This window comes from Triticum aestivum, chromosome 7A (assembly GCF_018294505.1).
Source record: "Triticum aestivum cultivar Chinese Spring chromosome 7A, IWGSC CS RefSeq v2.1, whole genome shotgun sequence".
Classification (NCBI taxonomy): domain Eukaryota; kingdom Viridiplantae; phylum Streptophyta; class Magnoliopsida; order Poales; family Poaceae; genus Triticum; species Triticum aestivum.
Genome location: NC_057812.1, coordinates 39,223,243 through 39,232,694, shown reverse-complemented (window position 1 = coordinate 39,232,694; position 9,452 = coordinate 39,223,243).

Below are 9,452 nucleotides of genomic sequence, written 5' to 3'. Positions count from 1 at the left end.
GTCAACAATACTGAGAGAGATGCTATTGGCAGAGAGCAATTCCAGGGAAGAGATGGTGGGAAGAATAATCAGGGCAATGAGGGGAGCAGAATGTTGACAGGGGGAGCAAGCAAGCAGATTTGCAACAAATGCAAAGACACCAGACATGCCACCAAAGATTGCAAGTTAGATCACTGTGTAGTGTGTGGGAAAAGAAATCACATTACAAATGACTGCACCTGGTTGAGACAAATGAAACCTGTCCCCAAATTTGTTGGTTATGCTGCCAGGGGGCTAGGGGTGCTACTGGTCCAAAGTTCCAAAGACAATAATGAGATGGAGAACCCTAATCCGATGGCCCTAATCACAGTCAAATCTAGGATGCTAAATGAAACCCAACTTATTGATGGATTCAATTATATGTTCAGTTGGGGCTGGTAGTGGAGATGCAAAAAACAGGGGAGCAACACTTTCCTGATGAGGTTCCCAAACAAAGGAAGATTGATGGAGCTGGTGAATTGTGAGGATTTCAAGCTTTTGAGCACTGGGGCTGTGATCTGTGTCAAAAAATGGGCGTTTGACTCACAGGCAGTTGGAAAACCTCACACAGCATGGGTGACCTTTGAGAAAGTGCTTGACTATTTCAGACACTTCTTTGGCATGTGTGAGGTTGTTGCATCCTTGGGGCCAGTACTAGAAATTGACATGGATACCATCACCCAAGAAAAAATCAGAGCTAAAGTGGGTATTACAGACTCAGAAAAGATCCCAGGATACACTGAGATCACAGATAGAGATCTAAACATCTACAGAATCATGCCTAAGCTGGAAAAAATGGTGGAGATGGGCTGGTATGGTGAGCATAAGAGACAGCACTTAGGTGAAACAGGCATGGAATGTTTGGGAGAGGAAGTGAGAAAAAGATAGAAGAACTGGGATTCTGGAGACAGTAACAAAGAAAATGTGACCCTGGGGAGTTTGAGCCTGTCACAATTTGATGAGCTCAAGAAAAGAAGTGAGGCTATTATGGTTGCACAACAAGAATATACCAAAGAAAAGGAGGCTAGGCGGAAAGTGGAAGCTGATCTGGCTACTGTCATCCAAAAAATGCAAAAGTTGGAGGAGGAAAACATCAGACAAAAAGCCCTTAAATCTCAGGATGACAAAAAGATTCAGGAAATGGGAGTTGAGAGGAAAAAGCTGGTGGAACTGGTCAATCAACAACAAGGAATGATATCCAAATGTGTGGAGAAGATTGAGAGATGGGAGGAAAGAGAGAAAGAATGGATGCCATTGCTAAAAAAACTAGAGAAGATGGAAGAAGAAAACAAAGAAGAAGACACCAAGATAGATGACAATGATGCATATGTGGAGCCAGTTGATTATGGGGCAAGTCAGGAATCAGTGGATTCCTTTGCTGCCAGACTGGGGATAAGTACTGAAGAACAAAAAGAGGAAACTGAAGTGGACAACAACTTAGAAGATCCTCTAAGGAGATGTGGAAGACTTGCTAGCAAGAAAGATACAAAGATTGAAGAGCTGGCAAAGCAGGGAGCGGCTGACAAAGACAATTATGGTAAGGGAATTGATGAGGCGGTTAATAACCCCTCTCTTTTATTCATGGCTAACAAAATTGGCATTGATTTGGGATGTTCTATTGATATGATTAATCAAAATCTTGAAATTATTGAGAAAATGGAACAAAGTAGAAGAGATTTTTACTTTACCAATATAAAACAAAGAGAGGAAGGAGCAGTGCAAGATGAGACTATTCTCATTGACACTGGAGACCTTTCTCTAAAAGATATATGCTCAGATGAAGATCCTTCGGATGCAGAGATGGAGTTGGACTATTATGCCCATCTAAAAAACATCTTTGCTAGTGCAAAAAATAACACAGGATCTCCTGGGCTTACAGGGGGGAAATCTGTGGTTTACATTGGAGGGAAAAAAGGAAAAAAGGGAAGAAAAAATGAAGGACTAATTTGGAATGTTAAAGGCATAGGGTCTGATTCAAAAAAATCCTTTACCAGAACTAACATTTGTGATAAAAGAATGAATTTTGTGCGTCTGCAGGAAACTATAAAAAATGACTTTTCTAAGAATGAGTTGAATAACCTTAGTGGTGGGAGAAATTTTGAGTGGCATTGGATACAACCAAGAGGGAGAGCTGGGGGCATCCTAGTTGGAGTCAATAAAGACACTCTGAAGATTACCCATGTAGAAAAAGGGGTGTATTTTATTAGAACTTTGTTACATGACAAAAAAGCCAAATTTTACTGGAACCTGATCATTGTATATGGTGATGCTCAGGAAGGGGGTAAAGCTGCTTATATGGCAGAAATATCCAGAGTATATCAAAACAATGCATCTACCCCATGCTTGATGGGGGAGATTTTAATGTGATAAGGAAATCTACAGACAAAAACAAACCCGGTGGGTATAATCACTGGAGCTTTTGTTGGGGAACATAGTAATTTCAAAAAAATTCCTACGCACACGCAAGATCATGGTGATGCACAGCAACGAGAGGGGAGAGTGTTGTCTACATACCCTTGTAGAACGAAAGCGGAAGCGTTATAACAACGCGGTTGATGTAGTCGTGCGTCTTCACGGCCCGACCGATCAAGCACCGAAATTACGGCACCTCCGAGTTTTTGCACACGTTCAGCTCGATGACGATCCCCGGACTCCGATCCAGCAAAGTGTCGGGGATGAGTTCCGTCAGCACGGCGGCGTGGTGACGATCTTGATGTTCTACCGTCGCAGGGCTTCGCCTAAGCACCGCTACAATATTATCGAGGATTATGGTGGAGGGGGGCACCGCACACGGCTAAGAGATCAATGATCAATTGTTGTGTCTCTGGGGTGCCCCCCTGCCCCCGTATATAAAGGAGTGGTGGAGGGGGCCGGCCAAGGAGGGTGGCGCGCCCAAGGGGGGGAGTCCAACTCCCACCGGGAGTAGGACTCCCCCTTTTCCTATTAGGAGTAGGAGAGGGAAGGAAGAGGAAGGAGGGAGGAAGGAAAGGGGGGCCCGGCACCCTCCCAATTAGGATTGGGCTTGGGGGGCGCGCCCCCTCCCTTGCTCCTTTCCCCTCCTTTCCACTAAGTCCCAATAATTCCCATATACCTCCCGGGGGGTTCCGATAACCTCCCGGTGATCCGGTATTGTCCCAATCTCACCCGGAACCTTTCCAGTGTCCAAATATAGTCGTCCAATATATCGATCTTTATGTCTTGACCATTTCGAGACTCCTCGTCAAGTCCGTGATCACATCCGGGACTCCGAACAACCTTCGGTACATCAAAATATATAAACTCATAATGAAACTGTCATCGTAACATTAAGCGTGCGGACCCTACGGGTTCGAGAACAATGTAGACATGACCGAGACACGTCTCCGGTCAATAACCAATAGCGGAACCTGGATGCTCATATTGGCTCCTACATATTCTACGAAGATCTTTATTGGTCAGACCGCATAACAACATACGTTGTTCCCTTTGTCATCGGTATGTTACTTGCCCGAGATTCGATCGTCGGTATCTCAATACCTAGTTCAATCTCGTTACCGGCAAGTCTCTTTACTCGTTCCGTAATACATCATCTTGCAACTAACTTATTATTTGCATTGCTTGCAAGGCTTAAGTGATGTGCATTACGGAGAGGGCCCAGAGATACCTCTCCGACAATCGGAGCGACAAATCCTAATCTCGAAATACGCCAACCCAACATGTACCTTTGGAGACATCTGTAGAGCACCTTTATAATCACCTTGTTACGTTGTGACGTTTGGTAGCACACAAAGTGTTCCTCCGGTAAACGGGAGTTGCATAATCTCATAGTCATAGGAACATGTATAAGTCATGAAGAAAGCAATAGCAACATACTAAACGATCGGGTGCTAAGCTAATGGAATGGGTCATGTTAATCACATCATTCTCCTAATGATGTGATCCCATTAATCAAATGACAACTCATGTTTATGGTTAGGAAACATAACCATCTTCGATTAACGAGCTAGTCAAGTAGAGGCATACTAGTGACACTCTGTTTGTCTATGTATTCACACATGTATTATGTTTCCGGTTAATACAATTCTAGCATGAATAATAAACATTTATCATGATATAAGGAAATAAATAATAATTTTATTATTGCCTCTAGGGCATATTTCCTTCAGTCTCCCACTTGCACTAGAGTCAATAATCTAGTTCACATCGCCATGTAATTTAACACCAATAGTTCACATCACCATGTGATTAACACCCATAGTTCACATCGTCATGTGACCAACACCCTAAGGGTTTACTAGAGTCAATAATCTAGTTCACATCGCTATGTGATTAACACCCAAAGAGTACTAAGGTGTGATCATGTTTTGCTTGTGAGAGAAGTTTAGTCAACGGGTCTGCCACATTCAGATCCGTAAGTATTTTGCAAATTTCTATGTCAACAATGCTCTACACAGAGCTATTCTAGCTAATTGCTCCCACTTTCAATATGTATCCAGATTGAGATTTAGAGTCATCTGGACCAGTGCCAAAATTTGCATCGACGTAACCCTTTACGACGAACCTTTTTGTCACCTCCATAATCGAGAAACATATCCTTATTTCACTAAGGATAATTTGACCGTTGTCCAGTGATCTACTCCTAGATCACTATTGTACTCCCTTGCCAAAAACAGTGTAGGGTATACAATAGATCTGGTACACAGCATGGAATATTTTATAGAACCTATGGCCAAGGCATAGGGAATGACTTTCATTCTCTCTCTATCTTCTGTCGTGGTCGGGTTTTGAGTCTTACTCAACTTCACACCTTGTAACACAGGCAAGAACTCTTTCTTTGACTGTTCCATTTTGAACTACTTCAAAATCTTGTCAAGGTATGTACTCATTGAAAAACTTATCAAGCGTCATGCTCTATCTCTATAGATCTTGATGCTCAATATGTAAGCAGCTTCACCGAGGTCTTTCTTTGAAAAGCTCCTTTCAAACACTCCTTTATGCTTTGCAGAATAATTCTACATTATCTCCGATCAACAATATGTTATTCACATACACTTATCAGAAATGTTGTAGTGCTCCCACTCACTTTCTTGTAAATACAGGCTTCACTACAAGTCTGTATAAAACTATATGCTTTGATCAACTTATCAAAGCGTATATTCCAACTCCAAGATGCTTGATCAACTTTCTTGTTGCATCATATACAACTCTTCTTTAATAAATCTATTAAGGAATGTAGTTTTGTTTATCCACTTGCCAGATTTCATAAAATGCGGCAATTGCTAACATGATTCGGACAGACTTAAGCATAGATACGAGTGAGAAACTCTCATCGTAGTCAACACCTTGAACTTGTCGAAAACCTTTTTGCGACAATTCTAGATTTTGTAGATAGTGACACTACTATCAGCGTCCGTCTTCCTCTTGAAGATCCATTTAATATCAATGGCTCGCCGATCAATGGGCAAGTCAATCAAAGTCCATACTTTGTTCTCATTCATGGATCTCATCTCAGATTTCATGGCCTCAAGCCATTTCGCGGAATCTGGGCTAATCATCGCTTCCTCATAGTTTGTAGGCTCGTCATGGTCAAGTAACATGACACCCAAAACAGGATTACCGTACCACTCTGGTGCGGATCTCACTCTGGTTTACCTACGAGGTTCGGTAGTAACTTGATCTGAAGTTACATGATCATCATCATTAGCTTCATCACTAATTGGTGTAGCAATCACAGGAACAGATTTCTATGATGAACTACTTTCCAATAAGGGAGCAGGTACAGTTACCTCATCAAGTTCTACTTTCCTCCCACTCACTTCTTTCGAGAGAAACTCCTTTTCTAGAAAGGATCCATTCAAAGCAACGAATATATTGCCTTCGGATCTATGATAGAAGGTGTACCCAACATTTTCTTTTGGGTATCCTATGAAGACGCACTTCTCCGATTTGGGTTAGAGCTTATCAAGTTGAAACTTTTTCACATAAGCATTGCAACCTCAAACTTTAAGAAACGACAGCTTAGGTTTCTTGCCAAACCATAGTTCATACGGTGTCGTCTCAACGTATTTAGATGGTTCCCTATTTAACGTGAATGCAGCTGTCTCTAATGCATAACCCCAAAACGATAGTGGTAGATCGGTAAGAGACATCATAGATCGCACCATATCTAATAAAGTATGGTTATGACGTTCGGACACACCATTATGCTGTGGTGTTCCAGGTGGCGTGAGTAGTGAAACTATTTCACATTGTTTTTAACTGAAGGCCAAACTCGTAACTCAAATATTTTACTTCTGCGATCATATCGTAGAAACTTTTATTTTTGTTACGATGATTCTCCACTTCACTCTTAAATTCTTTGAACTTTTCAAATGTTTCAGACTTGTGTTTCATCAAGTAGATATACTCATATCTGCTCAAATCATCTATGAAGATCAAAAAATAATGATACCTGCCGCGAGCTTCAATATTCATCGGACCACATACATCAGTATGCATGATTTCCAACAAATCTGTTGCTTGCTGCATTGTTCCAGAGAACGGAGTCTTAGTCATCTTGCCCATGAGGCATGGTTCGCAAGCATCAACTGATTCATAATCAAGTGATTCCAAAAGTCCATCGGCATGCAGTTTCTTCATGAGCTTTACACCAATATGACCTAAACGGCAGTGCCACAAATAAGTTGCACTATCATTATTAACTTTGCATCTTTTGGTTTCAATATTATGAATATGTGCATCACTACGATCGAGATCCAACGAACCATTTTCATTGGGTGTGTAACCATATATGTAAACAGAATAACAATTTATTCTCAAACTTAAATGAATAACCGTATTGCAATAAACATGATCAAATCATATTCATGCTCAATGCAAACACCAAATAACACTTATTTAGGTTTAACACTAATCTCGAAAGTATAGGGAGTGTGCAATGATGATCATATCAATCTTGGAACCACTTCCAACACACATCGTCACTTCACCCTTAACTAGTCTTTGTTCATTCTGCAACTCCCGTTTCGAGTTACTACTCTTAGCAACTGAACCAGTATCAAATACCGAGGGGTTGCTACGAACACTAGTAAAATACACATCAATAATCTGTATATCAAATATACCTTTGTTCACTTTGCCATCCTTCTTATCCGCCAAATACTTGGGGCAGTTCTGCTTCCAGTGACCATTCCCTTTGGAGTAGAAGCACTTAGTCTCAGGCTTAGGATCAGACTTGGGCTTCTTCACTTGCGCAGCAACTTGCTTGCCGTTCTTCTTGAAGTTCCCCTTCTTCCCTTTGCCCTTTTCTTGAAACTAGTGGCCTTGTCTACCATCAATACTTGATATTTTTCTTGATTTCTACCTTTGTCAATTTCAGCATTACGAAGAGCTTGGGAATCGTTTTCGTTATCCCTTGCATATCATAGTTCATCACGAAGTTCTACTAACTTGGTGATGGTGACTAGAGAATTCTGTCAATCACTATTTTATCTGGAAGATTAACTCCCACTTGATTCAAGTGATTGTAGTAACCAGACAATCTGAGCACATGCTCACTGCTTGAGCTATTCTCCTCCATCTTTTAGCTATAGAACTTGTTGGAGACTTCATATCTCTCAAATCGGGTATTTACTTGAAATAATAACTTCAACTCCTGGAACATCTCATATGGTCCATGACGTTCAAAACATCTTTGAAATCCCAATTCTAAGCTGTTAAGCATGGTGTACTAAACTATCAAGTAGTCATCATATTGAGCTAGCCAAACGTTCATAACGTCTGCATCTGCTCCTGCAATAGGTCAGTCACCTAGCGGTGCATCGAAGACATAATTCTTCTGTGCAACAATGAGGATAAACCTCAGATCACGGATCCAATCCGCATCATTGCTACTAACATTTTTCAACTTAGTTTTCTCAAGGAACATATAAAAATTAAACGGGGAGCAACATCGCGAGCTATTGATCTACAACATAGATATGCTAATACTATCAGGACTAAGTTCATGATAAATTAAAGTTCAATTAATCATATTACTTAAGAACTCCCACTTAGATAGACATCCCTCTAATCATCTAAGTGATCACGTGATCCAAATCAACTAAACCATAACCGATCATCACGTGAAATGGAATAGCTTTCAATGGTGAACATCATTATGTTGATCATATCTACTATATGATTCACACTCGACCTTTCGGTCTCAGTGTTCCGAGGCCATATCTGCATATGCTAGGCTCGTCAAGTTTAACCTGAGTATTCTGCGTGTGCAAAACTGGCTTGCACCCGTTGTAGATGGACGTAGAGCTTATCACACCCGATCATCACGTGGTGTCTGGGCACGACGAACTTTGGCAACGGTGCATACTCAGGGAGAACACTTTTATCTTGAAATTTAGTGAGAGATCATCTTATAATGCTACCGTCAATCAAAGCAAGATAAGATGCATAAAAGATAAACATCACATGCAATCAATATAAGTGATATGATATGGCCATCATCATCTTGTGCTTGTGATCTCCATCTCCGAAGCATCGTCATGATCACCATCGTCACCGGCGCGACACCTTGATCTCCATCGTAGCATCGTTGTCGTCTCGCCAATCTTATGCTTCTACGACAGTAAAGAATTACAGGGCGATTGCATTGCATACAATAAAGCGACAACCATATGGCTCCTGCCAGTTGCCGATAACTCGGTTACAAAACATGATCATCTCATACAATAAAATTTAGCATCATGTCTTGACCATATCACATCACAACATGCCCTGCAAAAACAAGTTAGACGTCCTCTACTTTGTTTGTTGCAAGTTTTACGTGGCTGCTACGGGCTTAAGCAAGAACCAATCTTACCTACGCATCAAAACCACAACGATAGTTTGTCAAGTTGGTGCTGTTTTAACCTTCACAAGGACTGGGCGTAGCCACACTCAGTTCAACTAAAGTTGGAGAAACTGACACCCGCCAGCCACCTGTGTGCAAAGCACGTCGGTAGAACTAGTCTCGCATAAGCGTACGCGTAATGTCGGTCCGGGCTGCTTCATCCAACAATACTGCAGAACCAAAGTATGACATGCTGGTAAGCAGTATGACTTATATCACCCACAACTCACTTGTGTTCTACTCGTGCATATAACATCAACACATAAAACCTAGGCTCTGATAGCACTGTTGGGGAGCGTAGTAATTTCAAAAAAATCCTACGCACACGCAAGATCATGGTGATGCACAGCAACGAGAGGGGAGAGTGTTGTCTATGTAACCTCGTAGACCGGAAGCGGAAGCGTTATAACAACGTGGTTGATGTAGTCGTACGTCTTCACGGCCCGACCAATCAAGCACCGAAACTACGGCACCTCCGAGTTTTTGCACACGTTCAGCTCGATGACGATCCCCGGACTCCGATCCAGCAAAGTGTCAGGGATGAGTTCCGTCAGCACGATGGCGTGGT